Source organism: Galleria mellonella, unplaced genomic scaffold, assembly GCF_026898425.1.
Source record: "Galleria mellonella isolate WM207_F2 unplaced genomic scaffold, CSIRO_AGI_GalMel_v1 utg103, whole genome shotgun sequence".
In the NCBI taxonomy this organism is placed as follows: Eukaryota; Metazoa; Arthropoda; class Insecta; order Lepidoptera; family Pyralidae; genus Galleria; species Galleria mellonella.
This window is the reverse complement of record NW_026441966.1, coordinates 364,909-383,968: the sequence shown is the minus strand read 5'-3', so window position 1 is coordinate 383,968 and position 19,060 is coordinate 364,909. Positions and strand designations below refer to the sequence as shown.

The 19,060-nt window shown below is 33.9% G+C and overlaps 1 protein-coding gene across 5 annotated transcripts in view; it reads right to left on the bottom strand.

Annotated features, from left to right (window-relative positions):
• The window catches only part of LOC128200284 (rhomboid-related protein 1-like), a 32,721-nt gene that overhangs the window by 12,934 nt on the left and 727 nt on the right, over positions 1 to 19,060 (bottom strand). For 2 of the 5 annotated variants that reach the window (XM_052893399.1, XM_052893280.1), the window contains exon 1: positions 3,187 to 3,363. The exons of 1 other annotated variant lie outside the window; for it this stretch is intronic. The gene's annotated coding sequence lies outside the window, so the exon portion shown is untranslated. Of the gene's footprint in view, positions 1 to 3,182; positions 3,364 to 7,343; positions 7,459 to 19,060 lie in introns of those variants that run through there. 2 more of the 5 variants (XM_052893303.1, XM_052893368.1) reach the window with 2 other exon arrangements.

Below are 19,060 nucleotides of genomic sequence, written 5' to 3'. Positions count from 1 at the left end.
AGTGAAGGATGATAGATGAGAATGAAAACAGGCCAGTTAGCCCATCATGATGAATTCATGTATACGCATATAGTTTTTACTATAGTGAGCAATAATAGCTTTATCATTTTATCTTAGTAATTTTTTATATCTCTTTATTAGTAATTTATTATATATATATATATATATATATATATATATATATATATATATATATATATACGAGGTCTGTCCGGAAAGTTCGTATAAAAGTGTTCTGGAATGCGAGAAAGAGGAGAAGGCCAGGTAAGCGCAGGACCCCTTCCTTATGTCCCTAATAATGCTTCAGTTCTGGTCTGACCGCCGTGCGGTGCGAACTGGCTTGTCTCGCCATCATCACGAAGTTACCTCTTAACGAAACCCCGTCGGCATGGAGCCCGCTTCCGTTGAAGAGCAGCGCGTCGTAATCAAGTTTCTCTCGAAACTCGGCAAGAATGGCCGTGAAATTTTTGCCGATCTCAGAACAGTTTATGGGGATGATGCTGTGAAGGAACCAACCGTCCACAAGTGGCTAAAAAGATTCAGAGAGGGCCGAGAAAGCGTTCAAGATGACCCACGTTCAGGACGTCCTTCCACTTCACATTCCGACGAAAACGTGGAAAGAATTCGAACTTGTGTTAATGGGGACCGTCGTTTAACGGTCAGACAGGTGGCTGAAGAGCTTAATTTGGGCAAAACCGTGGTCCACGAAATTCTAAGAAACGAACTTCAAATGAAAAAAATTTGCGCCAAGATCGTTCCCAAGCTTTTGTCCCCGGATCAAAAATCACGAAGAGTTGCTTGCTGTGAGGACTGGTTGGAAGCCGAAGAGAATGGTGACTTTTTGAACCGAGTCATCACTGGAGATGAGTCTTGGTTCTACGAATTTGATGTCGAATTAAAATCCCAAAGCAAAGAGTGGAAGACATCCGGGGAACACACAAAAAAATCAAGAAAATCCCGCTCAAATGTCAAGACAATGTTGATTGTTTTTTTCGATGTTCGGGGATTGTCCATCAAGATATTCGTCCCTCCAGGCCAGACAGTTGATGGAAAATTCTACGTCGATGTGCTCAGACGCCTCAAAGCTCTCTCGTCCAGAATTGGCGCGAGAGGGGCGTTGGATTCTTCACCACGACAATGCCCCTGCCCACACCTCTCTTGTTGTCCGTGAGTTTTTGATAAAAATTCCATTACGGTGACCGAACACCCCCCCTATTCGCCGGATTTGGCCCCGTGTGACTTCTTCTTGTTCCCAAAAACCAAATTGGTACTTCGGGGGCGGCATTTGGGGGACATAAATGAGATAAAAAAAGCTACGACGGGGCAGCTGAGAAACCTACAACCAGAGGACTTTCAAGGAGCCTTCTCACAGTGGAAACGGCGTTGGCACAAGTGCATTATGTCACAGGGGGAGTACTTTGAAGGGGATAAAATTGATTTACCTGAATAATTGTAAAATAAAATTTTTAAAAAACTTTTATACGTACTTTCCGGACAAACCTCGTATATATAAAATATATATATATAATATATATATATACAAGCTGACGGCCCACCTGATGGAAAGTGGTAACCGTCGCCTATAGACATGAGCAGTACCATGGACATAACAGAGTATACTGTTTCGCCCATGATACCCCCCATGCGTCGCCATTCCTGAGGACTCAGGTGTTATTCCTCTGTACCCAGTAAATTCACGCCATATCCCACCCTTCAAACCGAAACACAGCTGCTTCACAGTTGAAACACGAATGGGACAGAGGTACCCAAGCAATCGACTTTTGTACAAAGTCTCTCTCTGTACTTACAGTATATTATAAACGATAATGGCAAAAGGACTACATTTTTAAATTTTACAAAGAATATTTTAACAAAAATTGGCAAGGAAAACGGAACTAAATATCTAAACTAGTGACGAATACAAGTAGTTACATAGTATTTTTTTATATTACGACATATATATATATATATATATATATATATATATATATATATATATATATATATATATATATATATATATATATATATATATATATATAAGATAGACAATATGACGAAGATATATATATATGGAAATAAATAAATAAAAAAAAAACACTGCTTATCGTGGCAACTACTGGCAAATATATAAGCATATGACACCATTGCAGTGTAAAGCAAGATTTTAAAAATATTTTTGTTTTGCTCTGCGTACCCTTTGAGTTTTTAACCAACTTAAAAAAAAAGGATATATTGTAGCTTCAGTTTTTTCAATTATCTAACAAACTCACATTTATCCATAGTTACGAGTACTTATTTAGTACTTAGTATCTGACAACAATATTACTGTATACTTATGCTACATTCTTGACGTTTCTTTGTATCATTGATGTTTAAGAGGTAACAGACTCACTTTTGTTATGATATTAGTAATTAGTACTAACGATGGAATGATTGATGACTTAATATTCTAAATTTATTTATTTTCATACATCCCTACTTGCTACATTATTGATTTAAAAATCATTAATATAAATTCAAAGTCCAGTGCGTATTCATGAAAGAGTATCTGTCATCAAGGACTAAGATATATATATATATATATATATATATATATATATATATATATATATATATGTATATATATAAATATAAATTTTGAAAATCCACGCGCACGTTGTCCAGGATCAATCTGATAGTACACTCTCTAAATGTAGTCAAGTTTAATAAATAATTCAGATTGCGTATCTAGATTAATACACACTAGATTTAAGTTAGTCTTTCAGAAATACAGCTGTAAAAACTATATCTAATTTGGTCTAAAAATTAAATCTTTTTGTTTGATGCTGAAACAAACATACCGGTGATTAGACAGACAAATAGATAGACAGTATTTTTTTTTATTATTATGTTGGCTTCTATTATTTTTCTCATATTAGAATTTCTAAGATTAGTGTTATTAAATATATTTTTTTTACCTTATTAAATAACAAATTTTGTAAAAAAGTTATATCATAAACACCTAATAAGTATAAAAACACCAATTTGTATGTAAATATGTGTATATATAAATAAACAACACTGACTCACCCGTGTATATATAGATATATTTTCAAATTATTTAAAAATAAAATTAGAAACAAACCTTCACTAATGAAACACAATAAATTATAAATTAAATTAAATGTAGAAATATATACGTACTTATTAAACAAACGTATCACTTCGTTAAGTCACTGATTTACAATAACGATAAATCATAATAACAATAATACGATTAAAAACACATTAAAACATGTTTGGACAAGTTAATAATGTTTAAACAACTGTGTGTGTGTGTACAAGTTCTCGAGACGTTGGCACAAAGACGAATAAATGGTACTTGCTCAACGCAGGTAACTATCTGCTGTACATATCAGATAAGATTACGACTAGAAAGAATGGTGGCTTTCATTGAATTTTACGATACAATGTTGATGAGATTCATTATAGAGTGAGACAGAGAATGATCTCTCTTTCGTACGAGAGGCAAAGGATAAAATGTATACAAACAAGTCGATTATAAGTTATAGATATGCAAAAAAACAATGTGATAACGAATTAAGTATTCAAATATGAGAATGCACAGATTGTGTCACAAAAAAAAAAAAATCTAAAGTAATATTGCAAAAAGGAAATATTTGATTTTTAACTGCTTTAAAGAAGAACGAGGTTCATATTTCGGTCGTATTTTTTTATTTTTGTTACCTTATAACTCCAGACAGTTGTAAATCGATTTTAATTGTTGTTAAATAAGTTTTAATTTGATTTAAAAACTAAACTAGTGAATCGATTTTGATAAAATTTATATTGGGAACAATCTGTAAGTATATCCTTTCAGACAAAATCAATTTTCCAAATCAGTCTATAAATGACGGAGTTCTGAGGTAACAAACATAAAAAAAACACAACCGAATTGAGAAACTTTTTGCAAGTCGATGGAAAACGTGGAATTTCAAGCAGACGATTCAGTGTTGTGTAACTCTTTGTCTATTTATATACATATATTTTCCTTATTTATATACATAATGTGTTAGATAATAATGAATTAATTAGAATAGAACAAAGTATCCTCACGGAGACCACGCGCTAATTACAAATAATATTTCTAGGAAAATCCATGTACAAGAATTTCTAATTTCAGGTTTATAGGGAAAACAGGCGCATGAGTAGGTCTTATGTATCTATAAATAATAAATAGTATTGTATTATGTATACCTATAATTATATTCTTAGTTACCTGTTAAATATACATATATATTTTTATATTTTCACCAGAGGGAGACTTTGTACAAAAGTCGATTGCTTGGGTACCTCTGTCGCATTCGTGTTTCTACCGTAAAGCAGTTGTGTTTGCATGACTGTGTTTCGGTTTGAAGGGTGGGATATGGCGTGAATTTACAGGGTACAGAGAAATAACACCTGAGTCCTCAGGAATGGCAACGCATGGGGGGTATCATGGGCGAAACAGTATACTCTGTTATGTCTATGGTACCGCTCATGTTTATAGGCGACGGTTAGCACTTTCCATCAGGTGGGACGTCAGCTTGTTTGCCATTCTAAGTTGTATAAAAAAAATGATATATGTTATTAATTGAGGTGTACTTACATTAAGACAATTTTTGTATAAATCCCTCTGACTTTGATTTTTAAAATCCCGACAAATGTTTGCGCAAGCCAAATATTTTTTGGCAGGTAAGTTTGATTATGTTTTATGTAACATCAATAAATGTATACGTAGTGGCAGTGGCAAGCTCAAGGTTGGCCGCAAATAGAACCACTACGGGTTATGTGCTCTTCAATTGGCAATACTGTTTTATAGCTATACTGCGCGAATATTGATTGACGCCAAACCCAGCAACTATATTGTATCAAGTACTATTACGATAATACATAGTTATTTTAATACAATCTTAATGGCATATCCTTAGATTGAATTAGAAACGTACATTAATTAAAACAATAGAGAATAGAAGAGCCCCCTAATACGACATGACTTTTATTTAAGAGCATGGTAGAAGGAAAAATAGTGGACAAAAGAGGAAGAGAAAGACCGAGGACAGATAAAAGAAACACTATGGGCTGTTAGTTAATGATATGGGCCTGGGATAGAGCTGGCTGGAAGAAGATGCATGGATTAGTTGCACCGACAAGAGGAAACTCTTGAATGAAAAGAAAGAAGATCCTTGGATTATATAGATAGAGCCTCGAGCCTTAAAAAGGGGTCAACTTTTCGTCAGTTAATTGTCAAATGAGCTGACAATTTTTTTTGTCAGTGTTCTATATATTTACGCATCTATTTATTTATTTTGTCCACAAATTTTACAGAAAAATACATGAAGAAATACAACTATATATGTAGAATTACAATGGTCTGTAAAACTTGTGGGAGACTGCACCCTAAACTAGATCAGAGATCTGTATCTCAGGAGTCCAGGCCCCCAACTGGAACACCATGCGTTTTTCAAGGCACTTTCTCCCACGCACAAGCACTCTTTGGAATCAACTTCCAGCAGCAGTATTTCCGAACCGATACGACAACATAATCTTTAAGAAAAGAGCATATTCCTTTTTAAAGGCCGGCAGCACACCTGCAATGCCGCTGGTGTTGTGGGTGATCATGGGCGGCGGTAGTCACTTACCATCAGGTGAGCCGCATGCTCGTTTGCCCCATGTGTTGTAAAAAAAAACCATGTAAAGTTTGCATTAAGGCTAAAATTAAAATTTGCGAAAACGAATATACAAAACAAAATAAAATGTGTGTTTTCTTTCCATAATATTTTCCGTTTCTTGATAACTAAAGGAAATCAAATATTGAAATAACTTTCTTTTAAATATATATTTAGTACTATCGTATATGTTAATGTTTTTGTTTATATAGTATTTATATCTGATATAAAAAGTTACACTTCTTTTTCGACTGTCGGGTAAAACAGTAACAACATTCGAGACTAGGTACAGGAAAATATTTTGCATTACAAATAGTACCAATTGACCACAAATAAACATCTTCATTACATTTAGTTAATGAAAACAAGGAAGTTTATAAATATATATGATAAGTGTGATCACAGTATTTACCCATTTGTGTGACATATGACAGGTAAATATAGATTTAATTAATCGATTATCTCTTATCAACCAATGAGACTTCAATGTGACAAAAATACCAAAATTGAACATGTAATGTATTATGTACATGTACTGTACTGTAAATGTACATGTTTATAAATTATTCACTAAAACGATAGGGTGTGCTTTTTTAATGGGTGATAAAGGAATGGTAACCCCACCCGCGCTATCGGTATATACTGGCGGGGATCCGTGAAAGATGATAGGTGAGGATGAAGCAGGCCAGATAGCACATCGTGATGAATTCAACAAGAATTGTTCACGATGGTTTCCAGGGGGAACCACGTGGAGGTCGACCTGATAGGGCATATTGCTAGTAATTAGACGAATAATGTCGACTAATTAAATAATGTCGACGAATAATTCGAACTACGAGAAATATCATAATTATCGTTGATTTACATACATGTTAATTACATTGATGTAAATAACCTAGATATACAATTAGAGATAAGTAATTAAAAAATAAATATACTTTGTGTAATGTACAATATATATATATATATATATATATATATATATATATATATATATATATATATATATATATATATATATATATATATATATATATATATATATATATATATATATATATATATATATACTAGACTCGGCAAACGTTGTTTTACCATATACATTATTTTTAGAACTATACATGAAAATTTATCCTACTACAATTATTATATTGCATTGCCATCTTGCAACCCTATTGCAGCATATAAAAATCGCGATAAAAAAACAGGGGTTGATTGTCAAAGCATGATAATTTGAGGTTGTGTGTATTTTTCAATGCTAAATCATAATAAAATAAAAATGGAAAAATTTGTCAACAAAATAAAAAAAAAATTTGCGGAGGGTCATTCTTATCATTGAGGGGTATGAAAAATAGATGTTGGCCGATTTTCAGACCTACCCAATATGCACACAAAATTTTATAAAAATCGTTAAAGCCGTTTCGGAGGAGTTTGGTAACAAACACTGTAACATGGGAATTTTATATATAAGACTAGACATTCTTTTTGTTATGTTGTCAATAAAATATAAATAAATAAATACATTATTGTGTACATACTCGTACCTATCTAATGACTAACACCTATTGTCTTCGCATTAGTTTTATATTATGAGTGTTTTCCTTTTAATTTTTAATATTTAATAAACTATTTAGTAAGAAAATTTAAACTTACATAGAACAAACACGAATACAAATCCAAGTAAGTGATCGTATAGGCGGACGGTACAAACGTTCCTTTTGATTAGCGTACGAAACGTGAATACGTTACTATGTTAAACATTGCAATGATAATGGCCACTTACATTATGTTAATACTGTCATATTTATCACGATTACGTTATCGGGAATTAGTACGACCTATACGTAATCGACTAACACAGAAGGAAGGAGGGGGGGGGGGGAGGGATTTTTAGTAACAAGGCCTAATAGTCTTCTCTGAGGGGAAAGGGATTGTTAGTAATGAGGTCTAATAGTCCCGTTGCTAGCAATTGACCCTCTCAGGTCGACCTCCACGCGCTTCCCCCTGGAAACCATCACGTTTAATTCTTGTCGAATTCATCATGGTGGGCCAACTGACCTGCATTAATTCTCACCTATCTATCACTGGTGCCTCGTCGGTGTATACCGATAGCGCAGGCGGGGTTAACATTCCATTTTCATCTAATAAAAAAAAAATAGTCTTCCCTATATAGAGGCCGACCTTTATGCGGTTCTCCCTGAAAACCACCGCGTTTAATTTTTGTAGAATTCATCACGATGAGCCAGCTGACTTGTCTTCGTTCTCATCTATCATCCCTCACTGGTGCCCCGCCAGCATACACTGTTAGCGCAAGTGGGGTTACCATTCCATTATCATCTATTAAAAAAAACACAAAAGAAAACGAGATGTTTCCAAAATGTAAATATTTGGGCCTAATACTGTATACTATATGATAAATAAACAAATAAAAAACATAATAAAATTTACATTAAAATATATTTAAGAGAGATAAGTTTTCGAGAAAAATCGAATAACTTTTTTTTTATACAACTTAGAATGGCAAACAAGCTGACGGCCCACCTGATGGAAAGTGGTAACCGTCGCCTATAGACATGAGCAGTACCATGGACTTAACAGAGTATACTGTTTCGCCCATGATACCCGCCATGCGTTGCCATTCCTGAGAACTCAGGTGTAATTCCTCTGTACCCAGTAAATTCACGCCATATGCCCACCCTTCAAACCGAAACACAGCCATGCAAACACAACTGCTTCACGGTTGAAACACGAATGGGATGAATCTCTTCGTATTAATTATAATCTACTTTGTAAAACGCTAAGTTATTGTTTGGACGGAATATCGGCCTCCTTACCTTGACCGACGATATCGCAGTATCGCAGTATCGTATCTAGTTAAGTACAAGTCATACATAACAATAACATTGTTGTAACTTATTGGTATTGATAACAATTTTTAATACCGTGTCACATACATTTGTATCAGTATGTTAGGTTTTTTTGTTTTTGATTGAGTGAAAATGGTATGGTAACCCCGTTTTTAATAAAGTTTAAATGTATATTAATTTAACATTTAAATGTATATTATGCTCAACGAATTTGAATGAAAGATCTAACATAGAAGGATTGTATATACTCGTAGAATTACTAGCTTTTATGGGTGAAAATGGTATGGTAACCCCGCCTGCGCTAACGGGATACGCTGGCGGAGCACCAGTGAAGGGTGATAGATGAGAATGAAAACAGGCCAGTTAGCCCATCATGATGAATTCATCAGGAATTAACCATGATGGTTTTCAGAGGGAACCGTGAGGAGTTCGACCTGGTTGGGTATATTGCTAGTAATGGGATTCTCAGTCTCCATTACTAACAATCCCTTTCCCCCAGGAAAGGATTGTTACGAATGGGGAGGTTAGTGCTCATTAGTAACAATATACCACCCTATCAGGTCGATCTCCGCGCGGTCCCTCCTGGAAACTATCATGACTTATCATTATATTCATCACAATAGACTAATTGACCTGCCTTTTCATCCTCACTAATCATCTCTCACTGGTGCCCCGCCAGTATATACCGATAGTGCAGGCGGAGTTACCATTCAATTATTATCCATTGAAAAAAAGGGGTAAAAAGAATTTTAACTGTAATTTAGATATTTTGTACACATTGTGTTAGACTATATGATTATATTTTGTTTTGTTATTAACTAAACACTATAAATAGATAGTCAATTGATTGTTGTTGACGTTGTTATAATTCAATTATTAAATGTTACTATATTATTTTAATAAATACAATACAATATTTTATATTACAATGTTAATAAAATATTGTCACGTAAATGTTAATTAGATTATTGGAATGTCAATTGTTTTAATTTTGAATTTAAGTATTGCAATTGATTCGATCATGTATCCGTTACATATTTTTTTGTATTTTATAATTTTTGGAGAGGGCAGTAATGAATAGACTGGCTGTCATTCATTCCTGCTTTGATTTTTGCCGAGAGAACACATTAAACATTCGTATTCAAGATTAAAAATATCTTTTATTTCTGATAATAGCCGGTAAATAATCTTCCAGCTATTATCAGAAGTGGGATAACCACACAAATTCCCACATAAAATGTGTCAAAAGCGAAAAAAAAAAAAGGTCACGGCCATAGTGATGAAAAAGAAAGTCGACGGAATAGAAAATATTCAACTGACGATTCCTCGGATGATCAGATGACTCCTCTACAAACGAAGAATCATGCACAAGACGCTGTAGAAGTTCAAAATCTGTAAATTCAAGAATTTCTGCGACCGGACGAGAGAGGGGAACCCCTTTGGCAACGTCGGGATGCCAGCAGGTTCCAGAGAAGTGGTCGGCGAACGAGCGGTCAGCAGAATTTGCAGACCAGTCTCAACCGACGTAAGTGCGGGCGTCGTTAGTGGCCGCCACACCTACCATGGAACCTCCACCAGAAGCAGGCACATTTTGTGAGTATAATGCTAATGTTGTTCCTAATGCGTTAGTAAATTTTAATGATTTTTCGAAATTGTTGCAATCTTTTATTAAGCCTAACCCATCATCATCATCGGTTAATTATAGTGCAAACATGATACCCGAATTTGACCCGTCGATAAAAAAAAATACCGTATAGACCTGTGGATAGCAAAAGTTAATAAGTGTGCTCGAATATATAATTGGGACACTATGCAAATTATGCATTATGCTTTACTCAAATTGTCGGGTAATGCGAAAAAAATGGTATCAGGCTCAAACATCTATTTTACATATAAGCTTCTTCTTATAAGCTTCTCTTAATATATTATTAGTGTTTTATAATTGCTTGTGTATTTATAATATTGATTTTATTACTTCTTTCACTATTTCAATTTTATATTCCTTTTTATATTAATACCCGCCCGCTATGTACTTTTTATTATAACACATTGTGATTTGTTAATCTTTGTCGGGTGCTCACGATATAGGTTCGCCTAGTGTGGGGCCCATTGTATCATGTGTTTGTAACTTTGTGTTTTTTTTTTTGTCAAATAATAAACATTTTTTTTTAAAAATAATTACATACTTGGCAACAATGACAGAATACTAAAAAGCCTTTCCTACTAAAACAAATTATGGAGCCCTTTTGACGGAAATGCTTGAACTTCGATTTAAATTTAGAGAAAATCTAGATGAATATTATTATGATAAGATTGTTATTGAATGCATGTAACATATCGGGTAGACAGGCAGTGGATTGTATCATTCACGGAATTGATGATAGGACTAGTCGTGCAGGCGCATCTTCTGCGCGTTTTACTGCACCCGAGGACCTTTTTAAATACTTGAAAGATGTGTGTAAAGAACAACAGGACATATCCCGTACATCACGTTTGAATACAGAGGATTTAGTAATATAGTTTGTAGTAAATGCGATGAATTTGGTCATAAAGCATCTCAAAGTCGTGCAACCAATCCCCAAAAAAAAAAAAAAAAAAAAGGGATCTAATCAACCTATAGTCTGTTTTAATTGTAAAGATAAAGGACGTAGGGTACATCAATGTCCTAAACCGGTAACAAAATGAAACTTATACAAATAGTTTGGCCATATGATCAATAACTGTTTTCAAAAACATGAGCCTAAGAATGATGAGAAGCGTGTTTTATATATTGGCGGTGTTACTTCAGTTAATCAAAAATATTATAAACAAGCCCTCATTAATAATTCACATCCAATCCGATGTTTCATTGATTTGGGGAGTGATTGCACGCTTATTACTCATGAGACTACCCTCAAATTAGAATTATCTATAATTACTGGGAATTTACCCACAATACGTGGTGTTGCTAATGTTAACATACCACTGTTAGGCAAAACATCATTCCAGTTACGTATCGATTCAGTGAAGGCTAAGATTATTGCATACCTTATTAACAATGACCAACTAGATATACCGTCATTAGTAGGTCAGAACTTCACCGAATTGCTGGATGTTGTTGTCACAAAGAATAAAGATTCCTTGAGTATTATGTCTCGCGTGTTTGATCCCGAATTATTTAATATAGATTTGAATGATAATACATACGGTAAATGTGAGCTGTATATCGCATCTGACTCTGATCTTTATAATGTAGACTTACTGGCCTGTACTGTAGAGATTATAAAAACGCCGATATATGTAAATAGTTATATATGGGGGAAAGGATATATATACAAAAAGAAGTATAGTTTAAAAGAAGGAAAGTATTTATAATTATAAGAATTTATAATTTTGGTCATATATTATTTTATAAAAGATTCTTTAATTGCTCGTGTATACCCAACTCATTTAAACAATACTTTTTAGATACAATATCTCCAAATACAATGACTTGTCTTAAAACACATTTATTGGAACCTATTGATAAGAGTGAAATTAACATAAATCATGATTTAAATGAAGAACAAAAATTTAAAGTGTTCGACTTGATTTGTCTGAGATAGGTTGTACAAGTACCACTGAGTTAGATATAAAATTATCTGATGATACACCCATAGTATACCGTCCTTATCGTTTAAGTCATATTGAAAAAAAAAAAAAAAGCAATAAAAGATCTTTATCTATTACCGCGCATTGATGATCAGCTAGACCTTCACAGTGGTAACATTTTTTTTTCATATCTCTTGATATGTCTAATGGTTATTATCAAATCCCTATTAAAGAGAACTGTAAACATTGATCACACCCGATGGACTCTTTTAGTTTAAACGGGCGCTATTCGGATTAGCTAAGTGCCCGGCGGTTTTTCAACGTATACTATCTATAAAATGTTAAACAAAGCTAAGAATAAATGTGCCATAGCGTATATGGATGATTTACTTATTTCTGGGACGAGTTTTGATGATTGTATGCAAAAATTGGAACAGATATTTATATTAATAAAAGATGTAGGGTTGACTTTAAATGTTAAAAAGTGCCGTTTCTTTGATACCACTATTGATTATTTAGGCTTTGAAATATTAGCCCAAGGAGTAAAACCTGGTAAAGCTAAAATTGAAGCAATGTGATCCTTTCCTGAACCAAAGAATATTCACGAGATTAAACAATTTGTTGGTCTCGCTAGTTACTTTAGAAGATTCATTCAAAACCTTGCAGTCATAGCAAGGCCATTAACTGACCTTATGCGTCAAAATGTTCCATGGGAGTGAGGACCACATCAGAACAAATCTTTTACGACCTTAAAGGAAAAATTAATACAGCGCCCCATATTAGCATTATACAATCCGAATCACATAACAGAATTGAATTGTGATGCTTCAAAAATCAGGTTAGGAGGTATCTTATTGCAAAAAGAATCCGTTTCTGCAAAACTGCAACCAGTTGCTTTCTTTAGTCGTACAACAACGAGAGATGTTCGTTTAAAGGACAAGTCAAATCACATTTTCTTTCACTGTAGTTACTTCTTTTCCATTCCTATGTAATTTTTTTAACTAGATTTGTCGTATTTCCTTATGTGTACTATGTATGTATTTATATGTGTATGTTTATGTATTTTGTATGTATGTTATATATATTGTTATAGTAAGTAGTTTAATAAATGATATATATTTGATATTTTTGTGCATTACAGGTTTTTGTATTTTATGCACGAAAAATTATTAATTCACTCTTGCGCCACCTGCCCACTTCTATCTGTTCTCCTTTAACCAAAGGTTGTCTGTAAGATATTGCCCTAGCGATTTGCCTTTTGTACCTTTATGTGTATATTTCAATCTGTATTTATGTTACAGTATTTCTCTTGAATTATTCACTTGTCATTGTATATTTTTATTTATGAAAGTTACATGCGTACGAATTATAAACTCTAGTAGTTGTTGCGTCCTTGAATCGGTTTAGAGTTTACTTATTAGGTAAACATTTTACAATTGTAACTGATTGCAGTGCGTTGCTATCAACTTTTACAAAACATGACTTGATACTCCGAGTGGCATGTTGGTGGGTAGCGTTACAGGAATATGATTGCTCAATTGAATATAGACCTAGGAAAGATTCAATGGGGTTTTAATAATACACTCAATAAAAGAATAGGGAAAACACACGCTAAAGGTTTATTTTGCAAACGGCTTCTTAATCGTGGTGAAGGGATATTAGGTGATACTGTCATAGAAACTAGGCAGAATGATACAACACTGTACGAACAAATATATATATAACAAATGAACAAACTGACATTATAAGATCACAGATTAGTGAACATATAGAAAATGATCAAATTAAACAACGCTCAAGATTTGATAAAACCAGAAAGACGGCCAAAATATATTCGGTAGGAGATTTAGTTAAGATATTAAAAACTACTCCTTCTAATGATGGGAAAAGTCGTAAACTAGGAAATGGTCGTTATGAAATATATAGTATACCAGGGTCTCATGTTTCTAGAGGTAAATATAGAAATGTGTGGTCAGTAGATAGTATACAACCTTGGATCGATATCTAAATCTCTAAATAATAATAGTAAGTCCTCTGATGAAGATGATGATGGCACGGGCTTAATATAGGATACTCGTAGTAATAGTTGACCAATTATTTTTATATACGAAAATATGATAATTATTTACACAAATGTATCATAGAATATCAGTGTTCTATGAGGTGTACTGAATTATTGTTGTTAACGAATGGTGTATGCATTTTATGACTTCAATATATGAAGAGTAATTATGTTTGTAATAATCAAGCGTATAAAGTGTAATTGTTTGTGTACAGTTATAATTATAGAGAAAAGTTAAAATAGTTATATGTATTTATATCAATATAATAAAAAGAGAATTTATATATTATAAAAGTTAAAATAGAATAATAAGTTCGAATTAAAGGAAAGTAATTTATTAAAGAATCTGGAATGCGTGACACGGTTGTAGAGTCTTGTAGTGAATAAAACTCTTGACTCTGTGATGAGGGGTCCGCTGCAGATTCTGTTGTGAGTGAGTGTGTTGGTGCATACTGGTATCTGGAATGTGAGATACGATCGTCGAGTCTTGTAGTAAATAAAAACACTTGACTTGCGATGAGGGATCCACTGCAGATAGTATGTTGAATGAGTCTGGAATGCGTGACACGGTTGTAGAGTCTTGTAGTGAATAAAACTCTTGACTCTATAATGAGGGGTCCGCTGCAGATTCTGTTGAGTGAGTGTGTTGGTGTATACTAGTATCTGGAATGTGAGATACGATCGTCGAGTCTTGTAGTAAATAAAAACACTTGACTTGCGATGAGGGATCCACTGCAGATAGTATGCTGAATGAGTCTGGAATGCGTGACACGGTTGTGGAGTCTTGTAGTAAATAAAACTCTTGACTCTGCAATGAGGGGTCCGCTGCAGATAGAGTTGTATGAATTGATGCCAATATCTGGAATGCGTGGCACGGTCGTAAAGTCCGGTAGTGAACAAAATATCTGACTTTACGACGAGGGGTCCGCTGCAGATTGAAGCAAGTGTCTGTGTGTATGATGAATAGCGATAGTTATTGATTTGGATGAAATTAGCGATAGTTATTGATTTGGATGAAATTAGCGATAGTTATTGATTTGGATGTAATATTTAGAGGATTGTCTATCATTATTTTTCTTTCTCTGAGAACTATTATGTGTGTAATTTTACAATTATAGATAAGTTTGAGGACAAACTTCTTTTGTCAGAATGGCCGAATGTTAGACTATATGATTATATTTTATTCAAATACATATTGTTATTAACTAAACACTATAAATAGATAGTCAATTGATTGTTGTTGACGTTGTTATAATTCAATTATTAAATGTTACTATATTATTTTAATAAATACAATACAATATTTTATATTACAATGTTAATAAAATATTGTCACGTAAATGTTAATTAGATTATTGGAATGTCAATTGTTTTAATTTTGAATTTAAGTATTGCAATTGATTCGATCATGTATCCGTTACATATTTTTTTGTATTTTATAATTTTTGGAGAGGGCAGTAATGAATAGACTGGCTGTCATTCATTCCTGCTTTGATTTTTGCCGAGAGAACACATTAAACATTCGTATTCAAGATTAAAAATATCTTTTATTTCTGATAATAGCCGGTAAATAATCTTCCAGCTATTAATTGTACGTACAGTTTGCTGCCGTACAAAACCAGGTGGCTACTATAATATAAACATAGGTTTTAAAAATAAATTATTTGAAATCTACGCAGAACGCATTTTCAAGTATATACGAATACATTGCATCTGTGTTATTTCAACTCTCTTATTTCTATTAAACGCGAAAGTTTTTTTTTTTTATATATACAACTTAGAATGGTAAACAAGCTGACGGCCCACCTGATAGAAAGTGGTAACCGTCGCCTATAGACATGAGCAGTGCCATGGACATAACAGAGTATACTGTTACGCCCATGATACCCCCCATGCGTTGCTATTCTTGAAGACTCAAATGTTATTGCTCTGAACCCTGTAACTTCACGCCATATCCCACCCTTCAAATCGAAACACAGCCATGCAAACACAACTGCTTCACGGTTGAAACACGAATGGGACAGAGGTACCCAAGCAAACGACTTTTGTACAAAGTCTCCCTCTGGTAAATCATCTGCTGTATCATCATATATGGTACATGTATGTATATCTCATATCAATCTGATTTCATATACACCGTACAATGTTGCAAATATCTAATTAATGCTAGAATGTAAATAATATTGTTATCGATAGCCACACTATTGTATATTCGCGGAAAATATTTATCTGAATCTACATGAATATACATAATCTATATATTAACATAATATGAGAAGCATGAAATTTGGCACACTTATAATTTTTATAGAGAAGGAGTGCAGAATGCTTATATATATATATATATATATATATATATATATATATTTTAAATTGTGCATATTAAATCAATAAAAAAAAATGCACATACTACTATGTATTTTTTTTTAATGGGTGATAATGGGATGGTAACCCCGCCTGCGTTATCGGGATACGCTGGCGGAGCACCAGTGAAGGATGATAGGTGAGGATGAAGCAGGTCAGTTGGCCCATTGTGACGAATTCAACAAGAATTGTTCACGATGGTTTCCAGGGGAAACCACGTGAAGGTCGACCTAATAGGGCATATTGCTAGCAATGGGAATGTCAAACTCCATTGCTAACAATCCCTTTCCCCCCACTACTATGTATTTTTTTAAGGGTGAATATGGTATGGTAACCCCGCCTGCGCTAATGGGATACGCTGGCGGAGCACCAGTGAAGGGTGATAGATGAGAACGAAAACAGGCCAGTTAGCACATCATGATAAATTCATCAGGAATTAATCATGATAGTTTTCAGGGAGAACCGCGAGGAGGTCGACCTGGTTGGGTATATTGCTAGCAATGGGATTCTCAGTCTCCATTACTAACAATCCCTTTCCCCCACTACTATGTATTTGACACACAAACACGCATATATACTCTTTTGTTTATTGTTAAAGTCTGCGGTCAAATTGAGAATAGATTAATATTGTTTGTCTGTTAATATTATTTGTCTATAGTCTCACTAAATGTCAAACATGACCATAATAAATTCATTTATTACAATATATGTTACGGTCGAATGTCAACCACTGCCAGGTCAGCTAGTTATTACAATAATATACAACACAACGTTAGTTATTCCACTTGCTGTAGAGACCACGATTGAAGGAATGAAGGTAAGAAAGAAAGAAAGAGAATTTATTTATTGTTTACAGTAGTGTAACTATGCTCATTTAATTAGTTTTGGGCTATCTGTACGAGTATAAACTACAACCCAGTTCAACAAAAAAAAAAAAAAAAAAAAAAAACACAATAAAATTGTATTAATAATTCTCTTTATTCTAAAGATATTTTGACTAAGAATTTAAGATAAGATAAAAAATTAACTATTCTATAAATGGTGCAATAAAGTGTAAAATAAATAAATAAGATAAAAAAAAAAATACTAAATGGCAGCGATTTCGCTGCGTGATTATGTATATAAATTAACCTATTTTTCTTGTAAAGTAACACGTATAAAAATGTACCTTATTCCGGCAAATAAATGATTTCAATTTCAATTATGTACGACATATTCTAGCCATGTTTCAAATTTCATCCAAATCCGTTCAATAGTTTTTGCATGAAAAAGTTTTTTTGTGTCATGCTTTGTCATAAGCTACTGCATCTTTTATTCGGTTCGGTCTTTCATTTACAACTGGAAAAAGTTGTGTTCCTAAAAATATAACCAAAATCTGGGCTATGTTTTATGCTGATACGTCGTCTAAAAATGGTTGTTCACTTCCAAAATTCATGCTTACAAACTTATGGACAAAAGATAAGTTCAGAATATTTGTAAGCATTTTTATAACCTAAATGCAATGCCAATGTACCTACGCCACAGTTATATTGGCGTGACTCACGTAGGATAGGTATGTTGTACTTTTCAGTTGTCTGATGCATGATTTACAATAACATGTCACGACACCTCGTCTGTGACACCACAATAAACGTATGCCAAACGCAAATAGTCGCAATACCTTATATATTTTTTTTTTATACAACTTAGAATGGCAAACAAGCTGACGGCCCACCTGATGGAAAGTGGTAACCGTTGTCTATAGACATGAGCAGTACCATGCACATAACAGAGTATACTGTTACGCCCATGATACCCCCCATGCGTTGCCATTCCTGAGGACTCAGATGTTATTCCTCTGTACCTTGTAAATTCACGCCATATCCCACCCTTCAAACCGAAACATAGCCATGCAAACACAACTGCTTCACGGTTGAAACACGAATGGGACAGAGGTACCCAAGCAAACGACTTTTGTACAAAGTTTCCCTCTGGTAAATCATCTGCTGTATCATTATATATATACATGTATGTATATACACTATAGTATGTCCACGGCAGCTCTGATTTCTGAGTACTATGCTGTTATGCCTCCGTACTCAATAATTTCAAAGGCAATGAATCCCACCTTTCAAACTGAAACACGTCCATTAAAGCAGAGCAGCTTCACAGCAGCAATACAAATGGGACACTGATACCCAAGCAGATTGATGAATGTGGGGGAAGCGATAAAGATCTTTTTGAATTGCAGCATTTGGCGTTCCATTGTCTCTACCTACCCCAGTGGGGGACAGTCGTGACTCGTATGCACGTCTTTATCAGGCTCAAATAGTGTTCTCACTAAATGGTAAACGTTATTTGTTAAACAATTTAGATAGATAGATAGATACTCTTTATTGTTTCCTCCAAAAGATTACAATAGTAAACTTATTATAGATACAAACAAATTACAAGAAATAATCACAACGAGAAAACAATGGCCGGCCTTATCGCTAAGAGCGATCTCTTCCAAGCAACCTTTGGATGGA